The sequence below is a fragment of the Oncorhynchus nerka genome, linkage group LG4, assembly GCF_034236695.1.
Source record: "Oncorhynchus nerka isolate Pitt River linkage group LG4, Oner_Uvic_2.0, whole genome shotgun sequence".
Lineage (NCBI taxonomy): Eukaryota > Metazoa > Chordata > Actinopteri > Salmoniformes > Salmonidae > Oncorhynchus > Oncorhynchus nerka.
The window spans coordinates 63,972,279-63,985,372 of record NC_088399.1 but is presented as its reverse complement, the minus strand read 5'-3'; the positions used below and the strand labels follow the sequence as shown (position 1 = coordinate 63,985,372).

The window sequence follows — 13,094 nt, the reverse complement described above, 5'->3', positions numbered from 1 at the left end:
GTTTTCACATGTATTGAAGTACTGTAAGGAGTTTAGAATGCAAGAGCGTTTAACACCCATCACATAGGGAAGACTGGGATTCATCTTTTTTTGGCAGTGTTCTGCATGAAGTGCTCGAGTTCGCATAACTACAGTGGGGCAAAAGGTATTTAGTTAGCCACCAATTGTGCAAGTTCTCCCACTTAAAAAGATGAGAGAGGCCTGTAATTTTCATCATAGGTACACTTCAACTATTACAGACAAAATGAGGGGGAAAAAATCCTGAAAATCACATTGTAGGATTTTTAATGAATTTATTTGCAAATTATGGTGGAAAATAAGTATTCTCTCACTGTTGCAGCTATAGAACCTTTTGAGGATCTGAGGACCCATGCCAAATTATTTTAGTTTCCTGAGGGGGAATAGGCTTTGTCGTGTCCTCTTCAAGGCTGTCTTGGTGTGTTTGGACCATTCTAGTTTGTTGGTGATGTGGACACCAAGGAAGCTCTTTGGCTGCATTCCAAACACTTTTTAAAAAAGACACACCCTCTCCCCTCAGCCCTTTTGTTATTTTTTATGTTTACCCCTTTTTTCTCCCCAATTGGTAGTTACAGTCTTGTCTCATCGCTGTAACTCCTGTACGGACTCGGGAGAGGCGAAGGTCGAGAAAAATATATATATTCTTACAACTCTCATAGGTTTACGCAATTGTAACCCCTGACCTTATTCTCTTTATTTTATATGAGGTACTTAAACTTTTGAAACTGTTGTTACTGACAATTCATGTGTAGTGATTTTTATTTGCTTTACTTTAATGTTATTTTATGTTTAAGAGAAAATATACTTGTGGTGATGTCCTATGTTCATTTGTTATTGTGTTGCAATTTAAAAAAAATAAAGGCTATCAAAATACTGTGATTTTTCACTGTAGGTAGGCATGGAGAACTTAAATCATGGACAACATAAAATAAACATTCACATACACTCTAATTGTATTATGTTACAATTATGATACTTTGTATTTTACATTGACATACCTTTTCTGACCACTTGGCAAATTTTCTCTTTATTGGTTTGTCAGTCACTTTCTCTGATGATACATACCTCATCATAATGTAATGATTGATTGCTCTGACATAAGTGTCAATCAGTACATCTCTACTGTCAACTCATCCCTCTCTTCATCATCAATTCATCCTCCAGCCCTCTACCTTACCCTTTTCCAAGTTCCCCACACTCCAGAAGTCCGAGCGCCTCCTCTTTTTCCCGACCCCTCCCTCCTTTGTTACTTCCTTCCAAAGCGGAACCCGAAGCCTCCCTTCTCTCTATTGAAAGCCGGCAGCCCGCCGATGATGGACGTGATAGCCTCATTCCTTTTTCTTCCTCCCTCTCCTTCCTCTTCCCCCTCTTGGTAGTGCAGAGTTTCCATAGGGTAAGGGACCCAGTGGCCTCCTCTCCAGATCCCCCCCCTCATCATGCCCTTCTGTCCCCAGCCATTCTCTGCCACCAGCTCCCTGAGCAGGCCCAGACGTGGGTCCTCTGGTCCCAGCTGCAGCAGCGGGCCCCAAGAGAGGAGGCCTGGAGTTGGAGTAAGTCAGCCTCCCACTCAGCGTTCTCCAACCTGGGTAAGATGGCAAGGGGGAAGTAGGCGTGCCCATGTGCCCCCGGGATGGGAACCAGCAGAGCCAGTGAGAAAAGAGTGAGCATCAGCTGAGAGGCACAGAGAAGGAATGAAGATAATCTCATCTATAGGTTGTTGGAAAGATAAAATAGTTGTGAAATAAATCACAAAATGTGAATGTATCATAAATTGCAAACCTATCCAGATATTTGCAAGCCCTGATTCTTAGGGCCTTATTCAAGATTTTTTTTTAATTAAGTGTGGTGCAACAAAGATTCACGTCATAACACAGCATTCCTCCTTCCCAAACAAAAATATTATTTTACCCTGAAATAGCACTAAGTGAGCTAGATAAGATAGGACATGTCTATCAGCACACAACATGCACACCTAACATGCAGATTTCTACAGATATTTAGTTAGAACTGTTTACTATGTAAGCACTGAATCATATGTACCTGCTGTACATATTAGTACACAGAAATAAACTGAATATCAACGTCCACACCTAATACCAACCACATAAGCATTGATATATCCATTGGCTTACCTTGTAGAGTTTGTTTCAGCCTTGGCATCACCCTGACCCTTTAAATACCCCATAAATTAAGAGTTTATCAGCAGACAGCATCGTGTCCTCTGTCCCTGATTGGTTAATCGGGCCCTTGACGCACAAGTGTAATGCAACTCTGACATCTACATTCTTCTGGCTTGGAAACAGGTCTTACTTAACTGATGGACTGTAAGGTGTCCAATTATTGTGCCTGATTGTGAAGTGAATCATTAGGATTTGAAGAAACCTCATTAAGGTCATCTCACGGGGAGGACACAGACACACCTGAAAGAATTCCATTGTCCGGTTCCTGACATAATCCCAATCATTACAGACATAGTTCATAAATACTCTGGATCAGTCACTTTTTCCATTTGAACTATTCAAGTAAAAACGTCATTCAACCAGACTTCTATAATGCTTTCTGTTTGCCATGTAAAAATCACTATGGTGCATTGCGTCTTTTAGAACCTCTCCTGCACGCGGACAATAAACAATGATTAATTTAAGATTGACTTTGAGTGTCCCTACTGGTAATTTCCATGAAACTGTTTAAGGAATTTCCACGACACAATCATAAGTGGTTTATTGAGGTCACTCCCACACTATAGATTAAATGAATGACTAAACAGAGGTTATCCTCACAGAGGACAGTCCTGTGTGCTTAGTAAATTCTCCTTTTAAAGAGATTCACCTGTATGTTTGTATACTTTTTAGCCAGTTGTTCTGAAAGTAGTTCTCACGGGCCAAAAGTGAACCCTGAAAATTGCTTGCTATGTCACATACAGTGGGGCAAAAAAGTATTTAGTATCATGTTCTTTCCTGTACTTGAATACTTATTAAATTCTAATGTTTTCATAGTCAGTTGTGTAATTTCTTTATTAATATCTAATTTAGACTTAATCTGGTTATTTCTTCCCTACACCTTTGCAGATCTAAGACAAGATTAAAGTAAAAACACATTCTCTTTCTAATGATTTTTTCCCCCACGTTCATTTTGTTAGACCAGTGAACATGGTGGTAAACTGTACTATTTGTATGGACCCTAGGTTACCTAGGTTACCCTTTCACTTTGTTATCATACTAACTGTATGTCATAAACCTTAATTAGTGCTCCTGCTCACCTGATGTACCATGCCAGGTGTGTATAATACTGATGTTAATGGGAGAGGGAAGGGGTTAAGTTGTGGTCTTTACCCAAATTCCACTTAAATATAACTTCCAAATGAAGAGAGACAGAGACATAAAATAATCTGGGGAAAATGCAATTTTATGGACAACTGTGGATGGTTCTTAAAATAACCTTTGTTAAATGTTAAATGAATAAATAAACATTTTAGGGGGAGCTTAAAAGAGCTGTTTCACTCCACGATATGCTGCCATGGGACTTCACCTGCTGGCGATGAGAAGTAGGTGGTCAGCTTCTCCCTCACCTGGAGTGCCTGTCTGGGGGCGTTGTTGGCACCTGCCCTGGACCATTTGGCGTGCCCATCTCCATCCGGAGTGGCTCCTGGAATTACCTCTGCAGGTAGTTGTGGAGAACACACGTGGCCTTCACCCAGGCATCGACATTTGAGGGGCTGAGACCAAGCACTCCGATACATTCTCCACCGGCTGCCAGAATCCCAAAGGCGCATTCAACAACTAACCTTGCCCTGGACAGTCATTTGTTAAAGATCCTTACAGGCTTTGGCAATTGCAGCTGGAGTCCAGTGTAGGGCCTCATGAGGTTGGGTCTCAAAGGGAAGGCCAGTGGAGCCTGGATTACTACATGTTTTCGGTCATGTAGCCAAGACAGTTGGGGAAATTCCACCTCTCCAGGATCCTGGCAGCGATGGCCCTCCAGTCTTCCTCCTTGGGGACAGGCATGTATTCACCAACCAGACAGTCCCAAATGGCTTGTGCCACAGAGGTGACAATGTCTGCCACCATGGACCGTACAACTCGGAGGCTGAATCTGATGGTCCTGTAGGTGTCCCGTCACCAAGAATCTGAAATTCAAAATAATTATCAATATTGTGTGTAATTTGAATTCCACCCACATATTCTTTCTGCTGATACACTTTCTACTCAGCTACCTCATTAATGTTTATTATGCTCTACTAATTATATTGTAATACTCATCAACCATCATAAACAATGCCTTGAAACAGTACAATTCAGTCTATGGCTATATCAATAAACTAGCCCAGGCCAACTCTACTCTTAGAAAAAAAGGTGATATTTAGAACCTAAAAGGGTTCTCCGGCTGTCCCCATAGGAGAATCCTTCGAAGAACCCTTTTTGGTTCCAGGTAGAACCCCTTTGGTTCCAAGTAGAACCCTATTGGCTTCCATGTATAACCTTTTCCCCAAAGGGTTATACCTGGAACCAAAAAGTGTTATCCTATGGGGAAAGCAGAAGAAACCTTTTGGAACCCTTTTTTTCTAAGAGTGTATGTACATTACATTACAATAAGAATGTGTATAAGTGTTGTCCTTCTCTCTCTCTTCTACTCCACCCTCTTTTGATAAACAAGCATTAATGTTGGACCTGTTTTTTCACTAGGGACCTGTTTTCATCATATTACGTTTCTAATCAATAACCTATGCTGTGTGTGTATCCTGTGTTATCATTTAGTTAGTAAATAAATAATGAAATATATTTGTGTGGTACAGAATGATCAGTAAGGCTGGGGTTTGTGCAGATGTAAGGAGTATGTGACGTTTAGAATTGTGAGACTGATATGAGGTAATGATTAATAAATGACTTATCGATATATATCTTATATATCATCTAGAATAGATGGTAACTCGTTAAACAACTTCTTCCGTGGTGCCCCAAATCCTAATGAGTTGTTACATTATTAATTTAATCGAGTAACAAAACATAGTTGATTCGATACATAAGTCATCAGATTAATGAAAGTCACGTCACTACAATGGTCTGGGGCTGTTTTTCATGATTCGGGTTAGTTCCAGTGAAGGGAAATCTTAACGCTACAGCATACAATGACGTTCTAGACGATTCTGTGCTTTCAACTTTGTGGAAAGACCCTTTTCCTTTTCAGCATGACAATGCCCCAGTGCACAAAAAGATGTCCATACAAAAATGGTTAGTTGAAATCAGTGTGGAAGAACTTGACTGGCCTGCACAGACCTCTGACCTCAAACCTATCAGAAACATTTGAGATGAATTGGAAAGTGTTAGGCGGAGCAGCACAGGGGAACCCAAGAGCAGACTCAGACAAGGAAACAGTGATGAATGAACCAAGGTATTTATTGTAACACAGGGAGAGATGGAGTGCAGATTCAGGAAAGCTTGGATGAGTTGAGTTGTAGGAAACCAGATGTGGAGGCTGAGGTTGGAGTGAGCTGGGTTGGGACAGCGTAAACAGGTCCGGAGGGGAATCAAAGGGAGTGGTGGTAAGCTGTATCCAGAGCAGGGTAGCAGGGTGGTGAGATGTGGAAAAGCAGACAGGAACCAGAGTCAAAGCGGCAAAACTACAGTGAGAGGATAAACAGCGTCAGGCAGGGTAACAGGCACAGCAGGATACAGGATCTTCGATAACAACAAATAGCTAGAAACATGACTGACTGAACAGAGATTACGATCTGGCAGAGTGGAAGTGGCAGGACTGAGTATTTGTAGAGATCTTGATTTTGGAACGGGTAGCAGCTGGTGGGGATCTGCTCTTGACTGCTCTTGACTCCAGCACACCTGCCTCCAACCACACAATCACACACACATGGAGAGAGAGAGAGTACTGGGGAACCCCTGGGTGGGGTTATATCCTGCCTGTTCGGCCCTGTCCGGGGGTATCGTCGGATGGGGGCACAGTGTCTCCTGACCCCTCCTGTCTCAGCCTCCAGTATCTATGCTGCAGTAGTTCATGTGTCGGGAAGGGTAGGGTCAGTCTGTTATATCTGGAGTATTTATCCTGTCTTATCCGGTGTTCTGTGTAAATTTAAGTATGCTCTCTCTAATTCTTTCTTTTTTTCTCTCCCTCTCGGATGACCTGAGCCCTAGGACCATGCCTCAGGACTACCTGGTCTGAGGAGTCCTTGCTGTCCCCAGTCCACCTGGCTGTGCTGCTGCTCCAGTTTATTATTATTTGACCCTGCTGGTCATCTATGAACATTTGAATATCTTGGCCATGTTCTGTTATAATCTCCACCTGGCACAGCCAGAAGAGGACTGGTCACCCCTCATAGCCTGGTTCCTCTCTAGGTTTCTTCTGAGGTTTTGACCATTCTAGGGAGTTTTTCCTAGCCACTGTGATTTTACACCTGCATTTTTTGCTGTTTGGGGTTTTAGGCGGGGTTTCTGTACAGCACGTTGAGTTTTCAGCTGACGTACGAAAGGCTTTATAAAATAAATTTAAAATTTGATTTGATAGGGTAATGTGGGATGATCATTTCTTGCATGAACTAAAATAACACATTATAGATGGCTCTAGGCCAGAGACTGGCTTTAACAGGAGCAGCTGCAGAAGTGATGTCCTACTGAATATTGTAGGCCTGCAGTATGGGATGTGCGTTTCACAAATGTGTATTGTTATCTCATAATTAAATTATAAAAATAAAAAAATATATATTTTTATTTGATGTATTTATTTACCATCACCAAATCATCTGATATACTTTCACATTTAAACAGCCCAATGTTATTTAATGAAATTTGTTGAAGGACAGAAATCAGGTCAGAGGTCTGAGAATGACATATGAGGTATAAAAAAAAAATATCGAAAAAACGAAGTTATTATTGCATTGTTACTTGATGTACGAGTCAAATCCTTCAAATGTAATTTATTGGGTCTCCATCTGATCGCACTCTTTGATTTCAGATTGTGGGATAGTTAATTGTTATGGTTTTCCAGAGGAAAATAATCTTGTTGAATTCATAGAGTGAAAGAATCCATGGTAATGGAATTTTACTTACATTCTTTGTTTAATTCTATCCGGGAACAAAAATATTAAAGCAACATGTAAAGTGTAGGTCCCATGTTTCATGAGCTGAAATAAAAGATCCCAGAAATGTTCCATAAGCACAAAAAGCTTATTTCTCTCAAATGTTGGGCACAAATTTGTTTACAACCCTGTTAGTGAGCATTTCTCATTTGCCAAGATAATCCATCTACCTGACAGTTGTGACATATCAAGAAGCTGATTAAATAGCATGATCATTACACAGGTGCACCTTGGGAAAATAAAACAGGTGCTGGGGACAATAAAAGGCCACTCTAAAATGTGCAACTTTGTCACACAACACAATGCCACATATGTCTTATGTTTTGAGGGAGCATGCAATTGGTATGCTGAGTGTAATATCTACCAGAGTTGTTGCAAGATAATGTAATGTTCATTTCTCTACCATAAGCTGCCTGGAAAGTCATTTGAGAGAATTTGGCAGTTCGTCCAACCGGCCTCACAACCGCAGACCACGTGTAACCACGGCAGCCCAGGACCTACACATACAGCTTCTTCACCTGCGGGATTGTCTGAGACCAGCCACCCAGACAGCTGAGGACTATTTCTGTCTGTAATAACACCCTTTTGTGGGGGAAAACTCATTCTGATTGGCTGGGCCTGGCTCCCAAGTGGGTGGGCCTATGCCCTCCCTGGCCTAACCATAGCTGTGCCCCTGCACAGTCTTGTGAAATCCATAGATTAGGGCCTAATTAATATATTTAAACGGACTGAATTCCTTATATGAACTGTAACTCAGTACAATCTTTGAAATTGTTGCATGTTGCGTTTATGTTTTTGTTCAGTATATATTCTTTGTCTATACTATGCTAGCCGGGTGGTCCAGTCTGTTTATGATTTAGCCAACACCTATCTGTGTTCGCTCATTGTCATGCCTTTAATATTTCATTTGGAAAACTCATGTCTACAGTTTATATTGTAAACATATCCCTCTGGTGATAGAAGGTGTACCAAATAGTTACAAGACAAGGCTGTAACGCTTTTGCAAATGCAGTATAGGTACATTACTTACGTCACAGGATGTATAATAGGATAGTTATAATAGAATGGCAAATATAATAGTATGATATAGTAGGATCATGTAAGGATCTTAAGTATACAGAATATAAATGATCCAAATAAAAAGCGTATATTAGTTTTACATTATGGATAGATGATGCAAGAATCCATTTTAAAGCAGCATAAATCACACATTAGCTCCATCCTTTCCCAGCAGAGGGTTCTGGACCTCTTTTTCTTCAATGGAGTTGCCTCACGCTCCCTTAAGACAAAAAGATGGGGATACTCGTTAGGATATGTACCACACTGACTCTACACTGTAGAGCAGAGGTGTGAAACTAACACATTCGGTCTTCAGCGAGATCCGGAGGGTCGCACTGAAAATGTGTTATATTTCCTCGCCGTAAAAATGTGCTAAATTAGTCTATCCACTGATTTTTTAAATTTCAATGCTCCCTGACTGTCTAGCTTTCATTTCAGTGATTCTTAGTGAGCTGGACAGTCAATAAATTAATGTAGACCCATTATCATTTCTACACAGTTTCAATTTGGTTTGAGCCATTTTAAAGTATATTGAGTTTGTCCCCCCCCCCAGTATACATACATATACTTGCACTATTAATAGGCCGCAAAGAGGCATTGCATCTGTGCTAGAGATTAACTAGAGACTTTAATGTATACATTTATTCTAAATCCAATTCATAATGACTTTTGAATGAGAATTTATTTATCAGTCATCAGATACTTATTTAGATGACCCAAACCGGAAAGAAAAGGTGCAATTGATGCAGAGAGGGAGGTTGATATATACAGACCTTTACCAGGTAACAGTTCTTGGTTCTCATCAGTATCTTCATGGCTGCCAGTTGGAGATCCCTCCTGACTAGAACCTTCACTAGAACTTTCACTCGAACCCTGACCTGAAAAAATAACAGCAAAACAGTCAAGACCTAGTCAAAACCAATGTCATAAAAAACACAATGAGGTAATCACTTTAAACATTACCTGAGTCAAGAGGAGAGGGGTTGTCTCTGGTCTTCCCTGAAAAAGAGATTGTCATAAACCTATTATGCTTATATTATCACAAATAATAAAGAAAAATATGACATCATATTACTGTCATGTTTCTCTATCTTTCCCCACTGTAATTCTTTCTCTCTCTATCGGTTATTAAAGTCGGAAATGTACTTTAAATATATATATATATTTTTATATGTATTAAAAGATAAGTCAACTGACGTTGAACTTAAAAAAAGTTTTGGCTTTTCCCAAAGTCATTGTATTCTGCCACAATAATTCTCCTCTATGAGGCTCTTGTGTGGGAACATGACAACATTTATCAGTAAGTTGTTTTGATCTTGAAGGAGGATATTAATCCTTTTCAATCTTCATACTAAAGCTGAAAGTATGTGAAGTACACCTAGAAAGTATGTGAAGTACACCTAAGTTCATTGTGTCAAACAGCATGCTTGTTATTCTTCAGTGTTTTACTTCCTTGACAAACCTGTTCTGGATCAGAACTAGAGTAACTCCTCTGTCGGCCCTGTTTATGACTAATGTACCACGTGATTTATGATAAGGGATAAAAACAACCAATGAAAACAAACATGTGTTCATTCTAAATTGTTCCTTGTGCATTTTTGTTTGGTAAACCCCACAGTCTTTTTTCACCTAAACGTTACCTAATAGTATCACCACACATACTCAGCTATAATCAACAACATTGGCCTTGTTATGTTCAAAAGTGCAATTACAAAGTTAATGTGACTTTGTATTTGTAGGTCTGCAGTAGGTGTGTAAGTATTTGAGAATAGTTAGATTAGCTACATACCCTGTAGTTTACCTGTTGACTATTCGATGGTCACGGCGTCACTTTCGAACTTGTCTCTGAAGGTGGAGGACACAGCCACCTTGTATTCAGTGTTGGGAGTCAGTCCAGTCAGAGGGTCGGTGTTCATGTTACCATTCACCAGCATCTTCACCGTGGAGAGAGAAAGAGAGAGAGAGAGAGATCAATTTTAGTAGGCAACAGGAGAAAAAAAAAAGCAGATGGACAGACAGCCAGACAAACCTCTTTAGTGTCTCCTCCTCTGGTTGGGGTCCAGGTGAGTCTGTAGAGGACCACGTCTTGGGCTAAGTGTTCCCAGGTGACCCTGAAGCTCTATGTGGAGACTTCACTGGTCTTTAGGTTCAGAGGCTCTGGGACTGTCTCTGGATTACACACAAAGGATAAATGGCTCAGTGTGTTTTAGAGCATGGTGCTGGCAACACCAGGGTTGTTTGATAAATTTCCGCATGTGCTACATATGAATAAATAAACGTGTCACAGTCAATGTTGAGAGTGACACACTCGCTTTGGATAAAAGTGTATGTGTTACCTCACAACCCTATCGTCTGTGGAAAAGTCAATCAAAATGATATTTTTACACTAAATCCTATCATTAAATTCCTAAGATAAAGAAACGCAGCCCAGGACAAGAGCAATAGAGAATTACACTAGAGTAGAGCAATAGAGAATTACGGTAGAGTAGATCAATATTTTGGACTAGCAACTCTCTGGCAATCAATCAATCTCCTTTAGTACCACTCTACCACAGGTACTATACAGCTTTCCAAAACTAACAGCTGGGGAGAATAGAGGAGAGGGGAGGGGAGAGGCAGTCTTACTGGCGACCCCCATCATACAAAGCCAAGATGGTCACAGTGTACTCTGTCAGTGGCATCAGGTTACTAAGCAACACTGGGGTTTCGTTGCATCCACATACGCCCTATGGTCAAAGAAGAGGTAAGGTTTAAGGTGAGTGCAAATGTATCTCATCTCAAAGAATATGTACTGTAGATGGCATTCTTGTCCTGATACAGTCTTTAAATCCTGGCCAATAATTGAAAGCATTCATTCATTTTAAGAATAACAATAACGGTACTGGGATGTCTGTGCCTGTTGGATTAGCCTTTTTTTAAAATTGTATTTCCACTTTACATTTCAGAAGGGGGAACATGCACGCGATAATGAGATTATTGTGGAGAGTCAGGTTAATATAATAGTTTGTTTAAAACGTTTACATGGTTTGCAAGAAGAACGATTTCCCTAATAATCCTGTTACATTCAACCATCTGAAATCAGGCTAACGATGGGACTTGGATAAATGCAGAAAATCGGCAATCAAAATAAACGTTCTACCACAGTGACCATGTTATTTTTGCGAAGACTATTTGATTCTGAGTTCGGACATTTAACGTTTGTATCCGAAAACTATTTATATTGCATACTTCCAGTTTTCCGAATTGACTTCTCGGCTTGTGCTACCCGGTTCTTGCACATGCGCAGATCAAATACACAGCTGGAACGCCGATTTAGGTGTTTACATGTCCTAATAATTTGAAAGATTGCTCAGATAACCTGGTGTTTTAATCAGCGTATGTTTACTTCGATTATGATCTTACGCCGATTAAGATAAGCAGAGTAAGGTGTTTACATGACTAATGCCATAATCAGTTTAATATCGAATTATTAGTGCACATGTAAACTACTCATTGTTTCATGGGTTGATGTACGAACTAAGATTCATATGTTATCACGTTTACCATGTGATTTGTTCTCAGGTAAAGAAAATCTCATTGGAAAGTGCATTGATATATACCCATTGATACTTCAAGAATATAACTTAGAAATGCCTCATGAATTTAGTTGTTGTCGTACCTCATCAGAGCCCAAAATATAATCTGGAAATCAAATTTTATTTGTCACATGCGCCGAATACAACAGGTAAAGACCTTACAGTGAAATGTTTACTTACAGGCCTTTAACCAGCAATGCAGTTTTAAGAAAAATACGTGTCAGCAGTAGCTGCCAGAGCCGCCCGTCAGTCAGGAGCTGCCAGAGCCGCCCGTCAGTCAGGAGCTGCCAGAGCCGGCCGTCAGTCAGGAGGTGCCAGAGCCACCCGTCAGTCAGGAGCTGCCAGAGCCGCCCGTCAGGCAGGAGCTGCCAGTGTCACCCTTCAGGCAGGAGCTGCCAGAGTCGCCCTTCACTCCGGCGCTGCCAGAGTCTCCCTTCACTCCGGCGCTGCCAGAGTCGCCTTTCACTCCGGCAGTGCCGGATTCGCCCACCTGTCCGGGTCGCCGCTCCAAAGGCGCCACCTAAGCGGACCGAGACTAAGGTGGAGTGGAGTCAGAGCCGCCAGAGCTGCCACCGCGGGCAGATGCCCACCCAGACCCTCCCCTATGGGTTTAGGTTTTGCGGTCGGAGTCCGCACCTTTGGGGGGGGGGGGGGGGTACTGTCACGTCCTGACCTTAGTTCCTTTTGTATGTCTCTATATTAGGTTGGTCAGGGTGTGAGTTGGGGTGGGCATTCTATGTTTTGTTCTTGTGTTTATATTTCTATATGTTTGGCCTGGTATGGTTCCCAATCAGAGGCAGCTGTCAAGCGTTGTCTCTGATTGAGAACCATACTTAGGTAGCCTGTTTTCCCACTCTTGTTTGTGGGGGTTATTTTCCATTTCAGAGTTTTTCACCACTCTGTTTCGTTTTTATTTATTCGCTTGTTCGTTTGTTTTCTGTGTTGAGTGTAATAAATATGACGAACACTTACCACGCTGCATATTGGTCCGATATTTCCTACTCCTCTTCAGAAGAGGAAGACGACAACCGTTACAGGAGGTCAAATGTACTCCTTTTCCCTGAAACACCATGCAGTCAAACTTTTTATTTTGTGCCACCAGGGCCACAATAATATACCCCCTCTCTGAATGTCCAAGTGTGACCCCCTCCCCATGGGTTACTGCAGCTAGTGTTGCCAGCACTGCCACTGCCTGGGTGGGGGCACCCACCGGAATACACACCGGCTAGGTACAAGGTCGTCAAGGTTCTCATTAGCATCTTTGAGAATTTACTTGTATATTATGCTCTCCCTTTAGGGGGCTTTGGCTTTGCAGGACCAACCCTGCCAAGCAGGCTCAGAATCTTGAGGAGGCAGTG

At 41.4% G+C, this 13,094-nt stretch overlaps 1 protein-coding gene and 1 long non-coding RNA gene across 2 annotated transcripts in view; both read right to left on the bottom strand.

Moving 5' to 3' along the window:
* The window catches only part of LOC115128399 (major histocompatibility complex class I-related gene protein-like), a 49,350-nt gene that overhangs the window by 9,140 nt on the left and 27,116 nt on the right, over positions 1–13,094 (bottom strand). The gene's annotated exons all lie outside the window — the stretch shown is intronic.
* On the bottom strand, positions 6,783–9,183 carry LOC115128409 (uncharacterized). The gene is made up of 3 exons (XR_003863514.2): positions 9,125–9,183; positions 8,935–9,039; positions 6,783–8,381 (listed from the first exon to the last, which is right to left on the bottom strand). It is a non-coding gene; the product is annotated as an uncharacterized LOC115128409 (long non-coding RNA).